A 19,075-nucleotide genomic window follows, 5' to 3' on the forward strand; every position below is an offset into this window, starting at 1 on the left:
AGGTTGAGAGTCCTCCACATAGGCTATCAGCTCACAGAAAGGTGTTGGTGCGCTCCATTTGTTCCGGAGTTGCTTATTTGGTCAGTATGATTAGTATATGTATTGATTAGTATGGTGGGGCCATGTCCCAACCTCTATGATATTATGTACTCTTAGAGGCTTGTAGACAGATGTTATATATACGGATACTTATATGTCCTTGTCGGCCTATATGTTGAGTATATAAAGGATCATACCGACTTTATAGGCCCCTACGTCATATGTATAAGTCGGTATAGCATGTCGGGCCATCCTATGTCAAGTATTCCCTCATGCTTTATTTTAGTTATCTCATGACAGCCTTTCCTCCTTATTTACCTATGATAGTATGATACGAAAAATAAGTTATATTAGTACTCGATTGAGTAAGATACCGGGTGCCCGTCGCAGTCTATCGGTTAAGGTCGTGACAAAAGTGGTATCAGAGCAGTTCTTCCTAGAGAGTCTACAAGTTATGTCTAGTAGAGTCTTGTTTATGGGTATATTGTGCATCACACTTATAAGCAGGAGCCTACAGGGCATTTAGGACTGTCACTCTTTCTTCTTACTCTAGATCATGTGGTAGAGCTCACTTGTAAGAATTCAGACTCCTAAATTCTATTTCATTCATAATAAGACGATACCTACATCTAGAAAGATAGTTGGTAAGAGATTGCATGTGGTTGTGGAAGAGTTGAGTCAGAGGAACTCGATTTTTCATGATGCTTATGATGAGTAAATGTAAGGTCTTCAACAGATCATGTGTGTACTAAAATGTGTAAGCTTCTTGATAAGAAGCCTTAAGGCAAGAATATCTATTCACCCATATGGTGAAAAACAATAAGAGATTCAGAAGATAGATACAAGTTTCAACAAGTAAAAGAAGCTAGGTGAAGAAGGGTACGAGGCACCCAATTAATGAAGATTATCAGTATTTACAATTCAGGCAGAAAAATGAGCATTTTGAGTTACCTTCAACAATAACAGAGGTATATACAATTGGTCACACCCATTTCAGTTATGCCCTATGGGAGCTAACAAGATATAGTGTAAGAGAAGGACGGGATATCAGGATCTAGCTGGAGTTAGAGTAAACCAAAATGATGGATGGATTGTTTGCGTTAGTTGACATTTCCGAAGGATATTGTAGATGTGCTAATAGATCTCCTTGTGAGACACCCAGATGCTGCACTCTAGAATAGTATAGCTAGATATGAATACTAGAATGTTCAATTTTTTTTTACAAATATAGGCACTGGAAGCCTAGAAGAAATAAATATTACCTTAGTGTGGTTCCCGTCCCTAGTAAAGCGAGAATGTTAAGCAACCTGAAGAGCCAAGGGATGGAGCAAGGAAAGCTAAAAGCAAAAGAATGTCTTGTTGAAATTTTCAGAATAAGGTGGTAGACAGAAATGTCAGTAGGGAAATAAGAAGAGAGTTAATGAAGCATTATGAGTAAGATGTGATACATGGATAACAATGGTAGATAAAAAAAAATGACATTATTACAGAGTCTATAGTCAAGGGAAGGAAAAGATGAAAGGTGACATGCCTTGAGTCAACAAAAGAGTATAGGCCATAAAGTCATATCCTCATTTCAAGAAATAATTCGAGACTCTAACGTGATTACCAGAAGGAAAAACTAGACCTCTAGAGTGATAGAAATTAATATGGACTGATGAACAAGATAAACTAAACATTAATTAGGGACTGAGTAATAGTCGGCATCATGAGAATTTCAAAGATTGCGTCTCAGCGATAATAGAATGGACGACAGAAAAATACCCTTTAAAGGTCATTCAGGAAGACGCTTCCCTAAAGCAAGCAATGTGAGCAAAGTTAAGCTTAAGTGACTATGTGCTCCAGTTACACTAAGTGTCACCCTCGTGTGTAAGGAATTTTGTTATCCTTGGTACAGAAGGATTACCGCAAGGCGAGTAAGGGTCATTGATGATGTGAAAAGATGCCAAAGATGAATAGGTAAAACATCTATAGGTAGATCGTCGTAACGCTAAATCTTAGTACTCCCCTATAAGGGAATATGAAGTGATGTGGCATTAAGTCAGAATTAAGTGGTTCTAGTAATTATGTAATGGTAAAGGAAGAATGCGATAAAAATGATAAATGGATGAGATTGCACTTATTCAAAGCCTACAGATATGCTACGATTCCAAAACATTATGCAAATACTACGTCAATGAGAGGAAGTAAAGGTTTTTGCCCGAGATGTTATTGATAAATAAGGAGCTAGTACGAGATATAAGATAAGACAAAGGAAATAACCCAAGAAAGATTACACTGAATATTGATATGAGAATGGGATAACGAGTAGTTAGTAGTTATGGCGAAGAGGTTATAGACAAATCAGTAGATCGTGCAAGATAAACATAGTAAAACCTAATATACTGAATTTAGCCTCATAGTCATGACATTGTGATACTTGAGAAATATTCAGATAGGAGTTGGGGTAGTTAAAGGTACCATATGAGTATTACGGAAGCAAAAGAGAATACCACTGGGAAGACAGTCAAAATATCAGTTCAGAAGTAACCGTACAAGCACAAGGGCGAGGTAAGTAACTACGGATAATTATAGGCGAGGAAGGACATGAAAAATTTCGTCGAGTATACAATGTAATAAGCTCGCAGCTTTACAAGAGTCAGAGGGTCCTCCCTAAGTACTACAATGAAAGACTAGCTGAGGAAATAAGGAAGAAGGCTTCAACCTAAACATGGTAACTTGAAGGAGAAATGGCCATGTGAAAACAGTCTCACTACAAAATTGAATGCACTCCAAAGGAAAGTGGCACCTACCGTGTCTAATGAACGGGGAGTAAAATTGAAAGTAATATTCGAGACCATATGAATTGCACAAAAATCCTGGCATGCGTGAGAACTAAGATAAGCTAAGTATGCACGCAACAAAGGGGCAAAAAGACCAGGAAAGGCAATAACTTATGTTTAAAGAAAGCTGAGAAGGAATGAAAGGAATTATTCGATCAATGATCCAGAGTTAATTATGTTATGAATTCACCCAAGATTTTGGAGTATTATCCATGCAGCATATATGTTGGCAATCATACAGTCATAGAAGACTCTGGTATAAGTTAAAAGAAAGAATTGAGTCCAAGTCATAGACAAAGGATTGAATTGTTAAAAGACTGTATCATGGATATTCCATAGTGCCCATGAAAGGCTAAAGTAATAACTAATACCATGAGCCGCAAATTGGAAGATAGCTTAAGCCTACATAAAGGCTGATTAGAAGGAAGAGGAAACTAAAGAGTTACATCAATGAAGTAAATCAGGAGTCTGATTATTGGACCTAGAAAATTATAGACATCGTGATTGAGAACATTGCAGAATCACTCTTAATATCAGAGGTACAAAAGAGATAGTACAATAACCATATTTTATGATGACTCTACAATAAAGCCAGTTAGAAGAGTACCCGCCTCGTAAGAAGTCAGTATGAAGCTCCCACCGAATTATGTATACACCAGAGGTGCAAGTATTATAATAGAGCTTTAAGTTATGGATGTGAATCATACCTATGTGAAGGGGGTTATGAAAGCGATAGAAGATACGATGTGAGATTATAAGGTAAGTAAGGTAAAGGTGAATAACGTACGAGATACTCAAGTGTAGAAGTTTGGGAATAATCCATACTTTAGATAGAGGGATAGAAGCGTTGGGATTCAGTATCCAGGAATGATAGCGGTGTCATTAGTGGCATACCTCCCAGCCTATGGTTTCTAGGTATCGAGAGGTCTAGTTAAAAGAGTAAAGAAGAGTTTGAGACGATGTGATGTCTCACTTGATGTTCTAGAATAACACAAGGAAATATATGGTGCAAGCAAGTTGAAGGAAGGTTGCAAGTAGTCTAAATGGATATGTATAGGTTGCAAGCTAAAGTATGTTAGAGCGACAAGGTTTTAGGAATACTTGAGTAAGGATAAGGAAAGGCAAGTGAGAAGGCGACGAGAATGGATAAGTCCTTGGGATTAAGCCCATGAAGACAAGAGAGCTAATGGTTTCTCTAAGTTATAGAAAGCTCAGTATAGCCTGAATGAACTCAAAGGAGTCTAAGACTAGTAGCATTTAGAATAGATGGAATGCTGCCCTGGTAGTAGAATAAGGGTGTAATTGTGATAGATAAAGGATGACATTTAGACCTTCGATTGAGTAATGATTTGAAGAAAAAAGATAGGGAATTTCATGAATTGTACAGGATTAAAATACCTACGTAAGGTAAATCACATTGGGATGCTATAAAATACGGTTATGAAAGCATGGTATCGCCCCAGGTGGATCAGTCTAATCATTTCAGATGTTCCCCGATGAGACGTGAGCCCTAGCGGTAGTGTTACATAAAAGGCCAAGTTATTAATGGTAGATTATAAATCAATATTGAGGTGAATCAACAATGGATGGATGAAAGTTACAAAGTATGAGATGAGACTAGGCCGTCATTTTTAAGATGAACAGTAATGAGGAAGCATTAAAGGACTTAAACGTATACATATAGGATAAGCAACGAGGGTAACCTGGAGTTTGGTAGCAGACCTCAAAAACGATAAATCGAAGTAAGGGTTATAGTATAGTATGACCTACTTAGATGTAGTAAAGCCATAGATACCTAGAGGGACAACTTGTCATAGTTATGTATATGTTCACAAATTGAGGCCTAGAGATTGGCTAAAAGCTGGAGAGAAGAGCCGCATTGGTGCATATGCAAGGAAAAAGTCGTACAGGCTGCATGACAAAAGGTAGCAACAATTACGGGATTGGAAGAATTCCGAGCACAAGTCATGGTGTGAGAAAGAGGCCTAAAGGGGAAATTCCCTGGCCTTTGGATTTATTCACAAAATAGTTCCCTAGATGGCAAGAAGAGTACTAAAGTATTCACAAGAACTATAGGTCGTGATAATGATAAGTGCATCAATCGACATTCGAGGATGAATGTTCCAAGGGGGGAATGATGTTACACCCCATATTTTCGTATGTGAAAGTACGCCATAAGTAAATTAATGAAAGCTCGGAAATGACATGTTACATCCCGTATTTTCGTACGTTAAAGTTTCATCGTAAGTCAATCGATGTAAGCTTGGAAATGAGATTATTTTGAGGTTATAAGTATTATACTATTTCAAACAAGTGATAAGTAAATTCGTGAAGGTGAGAGCGTAAGCGAATTGAAGAAAATGTGTTTCGCCGAAGTTTGACATTTTGGGATAAAATATGGTCTGAGCTATAATACTCGTTATTTATGGACTATTGCCATACAAGGTGCAACATGACCATGATAGTAAGGTGTACAAGGTGTATTAAAAGTAAGTAGTATTTTAATTAATTTGAGACAATTCTTAATTATATGTATAATTGGGTAATTAATAATTTTTAGTAGGAGATTAACTAATTAATTCAAATATTTGGATAAGATTTGATGAACCCCCGTGGCAGCCCATAAGGTTGAATCAAAACTCAAGTAGTGACTTTTTCTTTAGGAAATTAGGTGGCATTTTAGGAGATTTTTGGGTGGCTAAGTCATCCTAAGTGGGGCCACTCCCAAAGGTTAAAGAGACATCTCTAATACAATTTTGAATCTCTACAATGCCATTAAGAAGGCCTCTCTAATGTCACAAAATGCTTATCTTCAAGTAACTGATGAAACTCACACTTTAGAAGATCTCTTTACTTGATTAAGAAAGATGCATCTACAAGTAACGGATCCCCTTCAGCAAATTCATTCGAAGTTATACTACATAATATCAATGGGATTTACAATTCTAAGGGAGCCCAGTATAATCTTTATCAAAAACATCATACAGATTTTTCCTATTTTGATCCGCCGTTACGTGTCTTTTTCACAATTGATGTATGTTAGATGGATTGTCAAGAGAATCGGCTCAGGTATGTTAAGGGTATCCCTTCTTTCCTTTTGGCATGATCCATACGATACAAACTAAATGAGCAAATGCATAACTTTCATAAATGACCCTATTCATAGAAATACTAGAGATGCCTATGTTCTTGATTCCCCATGTGTCCTATTATTCTATCATCTGTTCATGGGACTTAGAGAATACATAAGTTGATAAAGTTACTTCATGACATTAATCAGAGGCATAATGGTCTTATAATGTTCCGAGAGATTTTATTGACGTACTTCTCATGTATTGTATTCATTTATACATGTACATTGACCCATGACCATATGGTGTTATATACGCATATATATATATATATATATTTATATATATATGGGATATGGGAAAAGGTTACAGCGTTATATACGCACCACCACCTGATAGTTAGTATACGTTAATGATTTTTTCCACAGTGGCCGAGGTCATATGATGGGATTCCCTCAAAGGCTTGATGATGTTATGAACACATATACCTCTGCATAGTATGACAATTATACGCATATGCATGATAATATAATATTAAATAATTCACAGAGCTATTCAGACTTACCTGTTGATTCTTTTACTCCATGTTTCTCTCATGTCTATTATTTACTTATTTTCATTCCTTACATACTCGGTACATTATTTGTAGTGACGTTCCTTTTGCCTGGGATGCTGTGTTTCATGCCCGCAGGTCCCGATAGACAGGTTGAGAGTCCTCCACGTAGGCTATCAGCTCACCGAAAGGTGTTGGTGTGCTCCATTTGCTCCGGAGTTGCTTATTTGGTCAGTATGATTAGTATATGTATTGATTAGTATGGTGGGGCCCTGTCTCGACCTTTATGATATTATGTACTCTTAGAGGCTTGTAGACAGATGTCATGTATACGAATACTTGTATGGCCTTGTTGACCTATGTTTTGAGTATAAAGGATCATGCCGTCCTTATAGGCCCCTATGTTATATGTATAAGTCGGTATACCATGTCGAGCCATCCTATGTCAAGTATTCCCTCGTGCTTTATTCTAGTTATCTCATGACAGCCTTTTCGGCTCATTTACCTATGATTGTTTGACACGAAAGATATGTTATGTTGATACTCAGTTGAGTAAGGAATCGGGTGCCCATCATGGCCCATCGATTTGGGTCGTGACAAATATGAAGGTATTAAAGGATTGTACATTAAAGAATGTACTGTATGTTCCAGATTTAAAATTCAATTTAATGTCATTATCTAAACTGACTAAGGCGCTATCTTGTTGTGCTGCATTCTTCCTTGATTTCTATTTGTTTCAGGGTCTTTACAGGTATTGGTAAGGAACACAATGATTTACATCTATTGAAAAAGGATCTCAATAAGGAATTTCCAACTATAGTAGGAAGTGTAGTGCAAATGCAGTAAGATTTAGCACTTTGGCATATGGGATAAGGTCACCCCTCAACTACTGCAATGTAGCATATCCCTCTTCTAAAGATTAAGGTGGATACTAAGCTACAATACAACTGTGAAATATGACCTATGGCAAAGTAGAGTAGACTTCTTTTTCCACTTAGTACTAGTAAAACAGAACACAACTAAGAAGGCTTTATTGAAAGCTTTAAAAGAGTGGGAGAAAGGGGACGCATGAGCGTTGGATAATGGAAAGAATTCTCACAACAGTAAGATCTACTCGACACGAATTCTGCATTAATGAAACTTTTCACAAGAATCTTTCACAAATTTCCAACTAATACTAATATTATCAACTAATTAGAATGTCTCCCCCTCAAACTTTCTTATAAAGGACCCAAGAAAGGCATTATAACTTCCAAGAATTCTTGCATTTTTTATCTTATATATGTCACGCCCCAACCTCGGGAGACGCAACCGGCGCTCAATCGAGTGAACCCAACTGAGCAAGCCTTATCAAACACTTCCTACCCAACTCAATATGAATAAGGAAACCATACTTTCATTTATTTAGACGAGAAAAGATAGTACATTCAACGTTGTTAGTTCATTTTATATCATAACGTTAAGCCGTAGTTAAGTTCCAAGATTCCATACAATTACACTTTAGAGAAGCAAGAGTTATAATTACAACATAGTTCATAGGCCCATCCAACACCCGTACATAACCCACACATACGTCTACGAAGCCTCTAAGGATACAAAAGACAAGTATGACAATGCCGGCAACAAGGCTCCAACTATACCTCAAAAGTGGGAGTCCACAACAAAAGATGTACAATATAACCCCTTGAAAGAGAAAGGGGCTCACCAAGACTTTGAGAAGAAGGTACTCCGCTACGCACGATCGACACTATCCTCAATGGAGCTACCTACATTCATTTAAAAATGTAGCGCCCCCGGCAAAAGGGATGTTAGTACCATGGAATAGTACTAGTATGTATAACTAAACATCATCTAGTTAGAAAGAACTTTCATACCAAACATAAGGAAATCACAAGTATAACTCAAAAGCTTTAAACGATCACAACATTATCAAGGTAAGAGAATCATACAATTTTCACATTTGTTTCCATAACCTTTAGTTTGGGGCATTTCATACTGTTCATCATTGTACACTATACCACCGCTAGCTTGAGCGGAGTCCAATCTCGACCCGATCGGCTAGGTTGCCTCATTTGAGACATGTACCTCAATCACAATCTCATTCTCACTTTCCAAAATTCAATATCAGCACAATACCACCATGTGTGCTACATGGCGTCCGATCACGTCCCGATCGGCTAGGCCGCCTTGCCAAAACGTTTCCCTTTTCCATCAATCATATCAATTCAATCTTTGTTTCACATTATCATTTCATAGGCACTTGGGGCTACAACTATCACGTCATATATTTGGCATTAGACCACCTTTCACATCATTCCCAATTTTAATGTTAGATTTGTAATTTAGAGTAATAGGTGCACAGAAGAGCAAATAACACTGTAAGCATAAAGGATACTTCACATAGATGGCACAACATATGCAGCTTCAATCTCAATTTAAGGTCTAAGCATTTTATTACATGATTCATATTCCTTGCCCCTTTTCAAGTTATCAAGAATAGCACATGGATCATATCGAGACACATCTTTCACGCATATAAGGTCGCAACCCAAAATTCATGTGAAACTACAATCAATAAAACAATTCAACTTTAATCTTACCGTATTTACACAAACATTAATGGAGCTCAATTTCTAAAAGACGGGGTTTTAGCCATACATACCTCAATAGGGCTTCCCTTAAATCCTTAAAATAAATTCCGGAATTTCCTAGCAACTTCAATCTATTTTATGAAAATTACATGTTGAACCAAGAATTAGAGGCATGAATAAGATTCTAGCTCATTTAAGTAAATTATCGAACACTAAGAGTGCACAGTGATTTTAGGACCCTTTTGTGAGAGATTTTCGTCATCCTATACCACAATTGTTATCTCTTTTGGTTCACAACCTCCCCATACCCCATTGTCTTTTACGCATGCAAGATTATCAGCCCCTATACCCATGAACCCTACTTGCTAATCACTTAATTTAAAGGAAATTTCGAAATTATAGAAGAGGGTACAAGTTCTTACCTCTTAGAGTGAAGACCTAGCAATTTCACTTGACAATCTTCAAAGATTTGGGGTAAGAATTAGGTAGAGACTTGATGAGATCACTCCCTCTCTCTCTAGAACCTTCTCTCTCACTCTAAATGCAATGAAATAGTAGAAACCATGGTCTAATGGGTGTTTTTAATGGGATGAGGTTGGGTTTTAAAAATTAGAAAATAGGAGCCCCGACATGATTTGCGATCGCATAACGGACACGCGACCCGCAAAATGGACCGCAAAGACGGTCCCAAAATCTGGATAAACTACATGGGTATGCAACCATAATGCGGTCCGCATACCCGTTCTGTGATCACAAAATGCACCGCAGAACTGCTCCTCGCAAAAGTTCCAAGGGGATTATGCGACGACTATGCGGTCCGCATATCGATTATGCGATCTCATATTTGGCCGCATAGTTGACCTCAAAATTAACCTTCACACTGCCTGACTCTGCGGTGACTATACGGTCCGCATAGCTATCATGCGACCGCAGAGTTGACCGCAGATTGCACTTTTCTGGAAAACACTATTTTAACTTTTTAATGCACAGATCAATCCAAAGGGTCCGCAAAACTCGGGTTTTTGAGTAGAAATTTCTAATACATGATCCTAACTTGGAACCGCAAGACTCGGGTTTTTGAGTAGAAATTTCATGGGGCCTTACAATATATTCCATGTCTGGGGTCCTCACAGGGTACCAGTATATGACAGAAAATATTACTTTATAACTCTAGTGGATGATTTTAGCAGATACACTTGGTTATGCTTTTTGCAATCTAAATGTGAAGTGGTGGTTGTATTGAAAGATTATTTCGTCATGGTGCATAATCAATTTGGTTTGAATGTCAAAAAATTAAGGTCTGATAATGGAATTGAATTCTTCAATTCAAAATGCAATGAGTTGCCGACTTCACTAGCAAAGTAGCTGTCCTTGCACACCCCAATAGAATGGGATAGTGGAAAGAAAATACAGGCATATACTAAAAGTGGCTAGAGCCTTGAAGTTTCAAAGCTCCCTACCAAATAGGTTTTGGGGAGATTGTGTAAAAACAATAGTGTATTTGATAAATAAGTGGCCAACTTTTGTTCTGTTAGCGCAATCATCCTATGAGATTCTCTATAAGAAACCAGCTAAAATTGATCATCTCAAGGTGTTTGGTTACCTATGTTTTGCCAGCACTCTACCAAAGGGAGACGTTTGCACAAAGAGCTAGGAGTACTGTGTTGACATGATATTTAGAAACTCAAAAGGGCTACAAATTGTATGATTTGGAGAGCAGGACCTTCACAGTGAACAGGAATATCATATTCAGAGAGTGGGTGTTTCTTTTTAAAGGAATGATTTCAGACTTAGATGATATATTTCCACAAGATCCTCCTAAATTGATACATGTTAATATGCCTGCTACTATTAGCACCTATCAGCCTCATTCTAACAATATTCCCACACCAGATGCTAATTCACTACCAGTTACTGCACAACCAGAACCACAAACTCAACACCTTGAAGGGTTACCTGCAAACAATACTGATCATGTACTACCACATAACCATGAAGAAGTAGATGTAGAAAATATTGATCCAGATTCTTTAGTTCCAAATGCAGTTGAAGAGGTTACATACATCTCACCTGAAGGAAGTGAAACCATTGATACTAGGAAATCAACAAGACACTCTAGACCATACTAAAAGATTATGTTACAAAATGAAAGTTCATTGACAACAGTTTATATCCAATATCACGAGGACTATCATATGCAAAATCTCACTATAGGATATCAATCTTATTTGAAAGCATTTTCAGCATCCATTGAGCTTGGTTCATTTAAGGAGGATGCATAAGACAACAAGTGGATTGAAGCAATATAGCAAGAAATAAATGCACTAGAAGAAAATAACATATGAGAGTTGGTAGAATTACCACCAGGAAAGCAAGTTATTTGATCAAAGTGGGTCTATAAAATAAAATATAATGCAAATGGAGAAGTGGAGAGGTTTAAGGCCAGATTAGTGGTCAAAGGTTACAATCAAAAGGAGGTCTTAAACTATTATGACACTTTTTCTCCAGTGGCCAAAATGGTAACTGTTAGAACCATCATTAGCATTGCTACTTCAAAAGGCTGGAACTTGCATCAAATGGATGTCAATGTCAACAATGCCTTCTTACAACGTGACTTGTATGAGAAATTTTACATGGCTCTACCACAAGGTTTTCATAGACAGAGGGAGAAGAAAGTTTATAGACTACTAAATTCACTCTATGGATTAAAACAAGTATCAAGACAAGGGAACATCAAGCTAACCGATGCCATAATCACACATAGCTAAACACAGAGTGCATTTGATCACTCCCTCTTTAGCAAGAAGCAAGGAACAAATATGGTCATCATATTAGTTATGTGGATGATCTATTGATCACTGGAAGCAATCCTATATTAGTTAATGTTGCTAATAAAACATTACAAAGTCAATTTAAGGTGAAAGATTTGGGAGAATTGAGATACTTCCTTGGGATTGAGGTCCTAAGATCACAGAAAGGAATCCTACTGAATCAAAGAAAGCATGCACTTGAGTTGATCTCAGAGGTAGGTCTGAGTGGATCTAAACCTGCTCTAACACCTTTAGAGTTAAACCAAAAACGCACCACAATATAGTATGATGCTCATCTGGGAAGACTATGAGATCCAGAATTAGATGATGCCACTACATATTAGAAATTAACTGGGAAGCTTTTATATTTAACAATCACACGACCAAATATTAGCTTTGCAGTAGAGACATTGAATCAGTTGATGCAAAGACCAAAGTAATCTCATAAGGATGCAACTATAAGGGTGGTCAAATACATCAAAGAAGCACCAGATCTAGCAGTTCTTCTGTTGGCCAAATCAATTGACATTTTGACTGAGCTTATTGTGATGTAGATTGGGCAGCCTGTCCCGATACTAGAAGATCTATAACAGGATATATTGTCAAACTAGGGAGTTCCTTGATTTCATGGAAATGTAAGAAGCAACAAACAGTTAATAGAAGCTCAACAAAAGCAGAATATAGGAGTATGGCAGATATGGTACCAAAAGTCACTTGGCTATCAGGCATTCTTGAAGAACTGGGCATGCATATTTCAAAATCTGTTGCAGTTGTTTTTTGCCAACAAAGCAACTATTCAAATAGCTGAAAATCCTATATTTCATGAACGCACTAAATATATAGAGATAGACTGTCACTTTGTGAGATAGAAAATCAAGTCTGGGCTCATTTTACCACAACATGTTAGTTCTGTCCTTCAACTTGTAGACTTGCTCACTAAAGGACTGCCTACTGCTTAATACTGCTCTTTAGTTTCAATCTTGGAGTGTTGAATATCTTCCACCCTCCAGCTTGAGGAGGAGTATTGGAGTTGGTTATGTTAGTTAACTGTTAGTTAGCTTGTGTGTTAGTTAAGACAGAGTTAAGTGAAGTGTGTGCATAAGGGAATTTTAGACTTTTCACTTACTCTACCCACGTGATTCGTGTGAGCTCTATATAACTAACTATCCCTGTATTAACAAGGCAGTTACATAGAGTGATCTTCACCTTCCTCCTTTCTCTCTATTGTTTCTTCCTCTCAATTCTAGCTTAATCACTTCTTCAATTACATGCAATTGATGTTTTAGCTAGATCTGTACACAGATTTTATCATCAACAATAAGAGCTCATTTGGTATGAGGGATAAGGAATAATAAATCTCAAAATTAAATTTGAGATGAGTTTATTCCATGTTCGGTTAGGATAAAATCATGATATAACTAATTCCGAGATTGTAGTATTTTTTTCTGTATGGGAGAGTGGGATAACTAATCCCGAAATAATTATTTTCAAAATAAATAATCATGGGATAACTAAGAGCCCTAAAAGTATAAATGGAGTAAAAGGGAGACAAAAGGTAAAATTGAGCAATTTTCGAATAATACAGGGACAAATTTGGACATTTTCCCTTTAATATTGTTCAATCATAGGGCTATTTCAGTTCATTTTTTGTTTCTTTTAAATAGACACATTTAGGAGATTTAACCTGAATGGCGCAGTATATTATTACTTATTACTATTTTTATTGCATTTAATTGTACCTATTTGGCACCGAATATCCATTTGTTTAAAATATATTTCATGCCTACACATAGAGTTGAATGCACCATTCTCCTCTCATTCATATACCCAATTATGCTCGGTGCCTCACATATTCTTTTGGTCATAGAAAGACAGAAAGAAGATTCACATACTTGTAAGAAAATTATAAAATTGTTGACGCAAACTTTTCCTAAAAGGCCTAACTATATATTAAATAGCATTGACTAATGACTACCTTCGTTTTTCCTTAAAGAAAACTGTCACGACCCAAATTGATGGCCGCGACAGGCATTCGGTACCTTACTCAACCGAGTACCAACATAACGTATCTTTTTTATTATATCATCATATACACATGACATACGAGTTTAATAGGCCAACATAATCCTTTATAAACTTAAAACATAGGCCGACAAGGCCGTACAATCTTTCACGTATACGACATATGTCTACAAGCCTGTAAGAGTACATAATTGTCATAAAGGTAGGGACAGAGTCCCGCTATACCAAACAATACATGTCTAAATTATACTAACCAAACACACAACTCCGAAGCAAATGGAGTGCACCAACATCTTCCGCTGAGCTGATAGCCTACTTGGAGGGCTCTCGACCTGTCTATCTGGACCTGCGGGCATGAAACGCAGCGTCCCCAGACAAAAGGGACGTCAGTACGAATGATGTCCTAAGTATGTAAGGTACATAAATAAGCACATAACAGACATGGAGGAAATATAGAGTAAATGACTCCCCCTGTAATTCTGAAGACTTTGTAAATCATGAAATAATTATAGTATCATGCATATGCATATGAATGTCATGTCGTGCATAGGTACATATCTCATAATATCATCAGCCTCTGAGGGCATCCCATCATATCAGCTTGGCCACTGTGGGCAAAATCATCAACGTATACCAGCTGATCAGGTGGTGGTGCGTATATAACTCCATAACCTTTTCCATATCCCCCATATAATATATACACACACACATACATACATATATACGCATATATAACGCCATCTGATCAGGGGTCAATGTACATGAATGCAATGCACGAAAAGTACTTTAATAAAATCTTTCGGAATGTCATAAGACCATTTTGCCTTTGAGTAATATCATAAGGTAAACTCTTTTCAACTTTCCTATTTTTCTGAGACCCATGAACAAATGATAAAATATTATGACACATGAAAATGCAAGAACATAGATATCTCTAATATTTCTATGAATAGAGTTATTTATGGAATTTGTGCATTTGCACGTTTCGTTCGTATCATATGGATCATGCCAAAAAAAGAAGGAATAGCCTTAATATACCTTAATTGCTCATAAGATCTCGAGAAGGTCATAGATGAATCATTCAAACTTGGGTAATTTTTTTGCATGAATTTCCCAAGATTTATCCTCACCTAAAGGGAATTTGAACATTTTATTTTGTTCCTTCTTCACACCAAAATAATGTATGAGTGTTACATGTATATCTTCCATAAAGTGAATGGAAGGAAAGAGATAACCCTTATATTTCCTTGGTTTTAATTACTGCCACTGCCACTTCTTTCTCAAAGACCAATTTTTGGATGCATGGATTCATGCCACTTATCTAAAAGATGTAAGAGTCACAATATTGTTGTGGCAAAAGCTGCCACGTTTTTGTGAGGGAGGGATTAATCTTATCCAAATACATCCCCAATTAATTAGGTAATGTTCCGTTACCCGGTAATTAATCAATTACCCGCAAAATTAAAAATTATTCTCACTTACTTAAAATATTACTCACTTTTCACATACATTATATACCTTACTAGTATGGTCATGTAGTACCTTGGATGACACTAGTCCATAAATACCGGGTATTTTAGCTCGGGCCGTATTTTACCCAAAATGCCAAACTTGAACAAAAATTCATTTTCTTCGACTTGCTCCCCCTTTCACCTTCATGAATTTACTAATCGCTTGTGAAATAGCATAATCCTTATAATCTTCAAATAATTTTTTACTTGGACTGATGTCAATTACCTTACGACAAATTTAACGTACAATACTTCAGGGTGCAACATCGTCGTAACTTAATACTGCGAAGCGTGACATCACCGTAATGTAATACTGTTGGGTGCAACACTGTCGTAACTTAATACTGCGAAGCATAACATCATCTTAATGCATTACTGCATAGGGTAACATCATCGTAATATATTACTGCAGAGCATAACATCGACGTAATACTACGGGGCGTAACAAAAACAAAACCATTTTTTTGATAACTGTAACGATTCGACGGTCGTTTTGAGAATTAACGTCACGTCTGGTGGCTTAAGGTCTTGAGAAGCTCCAAATTATGTGTTATGACGTGCATGCGTAGTCGAACTTGAATTTCGGATGATTCAGGATTGATTTGGAAGAAAGATTTGTGTTTTAGAAGCTTAAGCGGTAAGAGTTGATCGAAATTTGGCTTTTATGTAAACGAGTCCAAAATGACATTTTGATAGTTCCAATAACTTTGTATGGTGATTTTGGACTTAGACGTGCATCCAGATTTGGTTTTGGAGGTTCGTAGGGTAATTTGGAAGATTTCGGTGAAAATTGGAAAAGTTGAACTTTTAGATGGTTGAGAGGTTTGACCAAGAGTTGGTTTTGGTGTTATCGGGGTCAGAATGCAATTCTGAAAGTTGGATTAGCTATGTTATGTCATTTGGCACTTGAATGCAAAATTCGAAATCATTCTAGATTGATTTGGTATGTTTCGGCACGAGTTTTGGAAGTTGGAAGATTTGAAAGTTCATAAGTTTGATTCGTGGTGCGATTCGTAGTTTCGACGTTGTTTGATATGATTTGAGACCTTGAGTAGGCCTGTAATATGTTTTGAGACTTATTGGTATGTGTCACACCTCCTTTTTACACACCCGAGGATATATAAGGGAGTTTTTCCAATTTAAGTGACATTATTCGAAATGAGATTAATTATTCAATTCAGAGTCGCCACTTGGGATAGTTTATATTGTGTCCCAAGTCACCGATTTATTTTAAATCCCAAATCGAGGAAATTTCGACTTTCCTTTTGAAGTCTGCGAACCAGAAATTCTGAGTAGGGAATTCTGTTAACCCGGGAGAAGATGTTAGGCATTCCCGGATTCCGTGGTTCTAGCACAGTCGCTTAAACTATTACAATTGGCCTATTATCTGATTTTTAAAACATGTTTCAACCTATGGTATATTTTTAACTTATTAGCCGCTTTTAATTAATTTATTTTTTTGGAAAAATTCAACGTCATATAAAACACGTATTGAACCACGTCACATGAAATGCACCCGCGGTCCACGACACATTTTATCTAACGTTGTTGAGATTTGAATTTGGGTCACATAAAATGCACACCCGAGTTTAGGAAATTAATTTTTTTTTAAAAAATAGCGCGCCTAAAGCAACTACGCACTTTCGAGTTTGCGAAGGCCATGGAAAATTCAACTAAATGGCACGCCTCGATTTCTAAGGATTAAAATTAATTAAATGAGGGCCATGAGTTTTGAGATTTTATTTGGCATGGCGCGCCTCGATTATTCTAAAAGGATTGTATTCAATTTAAAGCAAACTACAAATATTCATGATTATGTTTCTTCCTAAAACTACTTTGAGATTATTGCAAGGTCATGATTTATGAATATGGAATTATTATTGAAGAAATATATGATTTGAGTTATTATGGACCTAATCACCCATGTCGGTATCAAATTTGCTATTGACTTAACATCCTTTAATTTGGATCCAAGCTATTACATCGTTCTCTCTCCATTTTGAATACATTTTCCTATCTTTCCCTATGAACTACAATCTCATTGAAGAAACTCATTCTGTCTTTCACGAATTCTATTTCTTGATGCTCTTCCTTCATTTTTTTTGTTCATATCTTTCAAGTTGGTAGATAACCAAAATATAATATACAAATCAAAAGGAAATACGGTGAAAGAAAAATAATGGAAACATTGGTTAAGAAAAGAATGAACCTTTTATAGATGAAGATCTTATTCAATACATATGGAGCAAACAACCATCAAATTTAATGTGCAAATGAACCACAATCAGAGGCAACGAGCGGAAACCTTTCGAACCGAACTCGACTTCGACCTCTTCGGGCTAGTATTTTGGGCTATCTTTTAAATTGAGTTTGAAGCTTTTGGATTTGATTTTTGGTGTGATTTAGCTCCTGTTTTTGAGGTATTTTTTTTAAACAAGGTAATGAATGACTATATGTTTTTTGTTGTTGAAAGAAATAGGTAGAAAGAATAAAACTAGTAGAAATTCTCTTTAGCATAGAAGAAGAAAATTTGTTTTCTCTCAATATTCTTCCCTCTTCTCTTCTCTTTTTTCTTCAAATATTTCTCTTCTATTTATAGGAGAATTTTCAAAAAAATTCAGATTTTTTTTATTTTTTTATTTTTTTTATTTAAAAGAAATCCCACTTACATTTTGCTTTTCATTTTTTATAAAAAGAATTACCACCTTTCTTTACTTTTATTTTTTAAATTCCAACTTTAATTACTTTTATCTTATTTAAAATCCCACTTTTTTTACCTTTTTAAAAGAGAATTCCACTTATTTTACTTTTCTTAAAAAAAAAACAATCCACTTTCTTTTACTTTTCTTTAAAAAATTCTACTTTATTTTAATTTGAATTTTTTTTAAATTTTCAGCTACCTTTATATTATTTTTTAATTCCAACTTTCTTTTACTTTTTATTTTTAAAAATTTCCACAAAACTTTACTTTTATTTTTTTAATTTTTCACTTTCTTTTACTTTTTTAAAAGAGAATTCCACCTACTTTCACTTTTTTTTTAATTCCATACTTTCCTTTTTCTTATTTTTTTTATATCTCTCCCGAAAATTTTAAAAAAAAAATTAATATTTTTCGGATTTTTTATTATTATTTAAAAATAAGAATAAAAATAAAATAATATTAATAGTAATAATTCACCTTCTAAAATTTTGTATTTTTAACCTATAATAAAAAGTATAACAAAGCTAAAAATTTGTATGTTAAAACCCCCTAAAATATTTACATAGAAGAAGTGACAAAAAAAATTAAATACTGTAAAAAATTAGGTGCTCACAGCTGCCCCTCTTTGCTTGGAAACATGAAGAGTTTTCAAGCAAAGATAAGGTGAGCCATGTGACTAATTTTTGAACATATCTTTATTCAAAAGAGAAGAAATAAGGATAAGAGAAAAGAGAAAGGGTGCAACCGAGTCTTGGTTTTGGACAGCCTACATATCTCGGGTTATAAGGGAATCAGGTCGCGTGTAGTTCAAGAAAAATGATGGAATGATGAGTTGAGAAGTCGAGTGAGGTTCCGTCGAGGCTCCGGTCCGCGATCCTGTTATTATATCAAAAATCAAAGAGAAACTAAACAAGCCTATCAGCTATGAGTTACAAGATTCCTATCTATGAGTCTT

This window comes from Nicotiana sylvestris, chromosome 4, assembly GCF_000393655.2.
Source record: "Nicotiana sylvestris chromosome 4, ASM39365v2, whole genome shotgun sequence".
In the NCBI taxonomy this organism is placed as follows: Eukaryota; Viridiplantae; Streptophyta; class Magnoliopsida; order Solanales; family Solanaceae; genus Nicotiana; species Nicotiana sylvestris.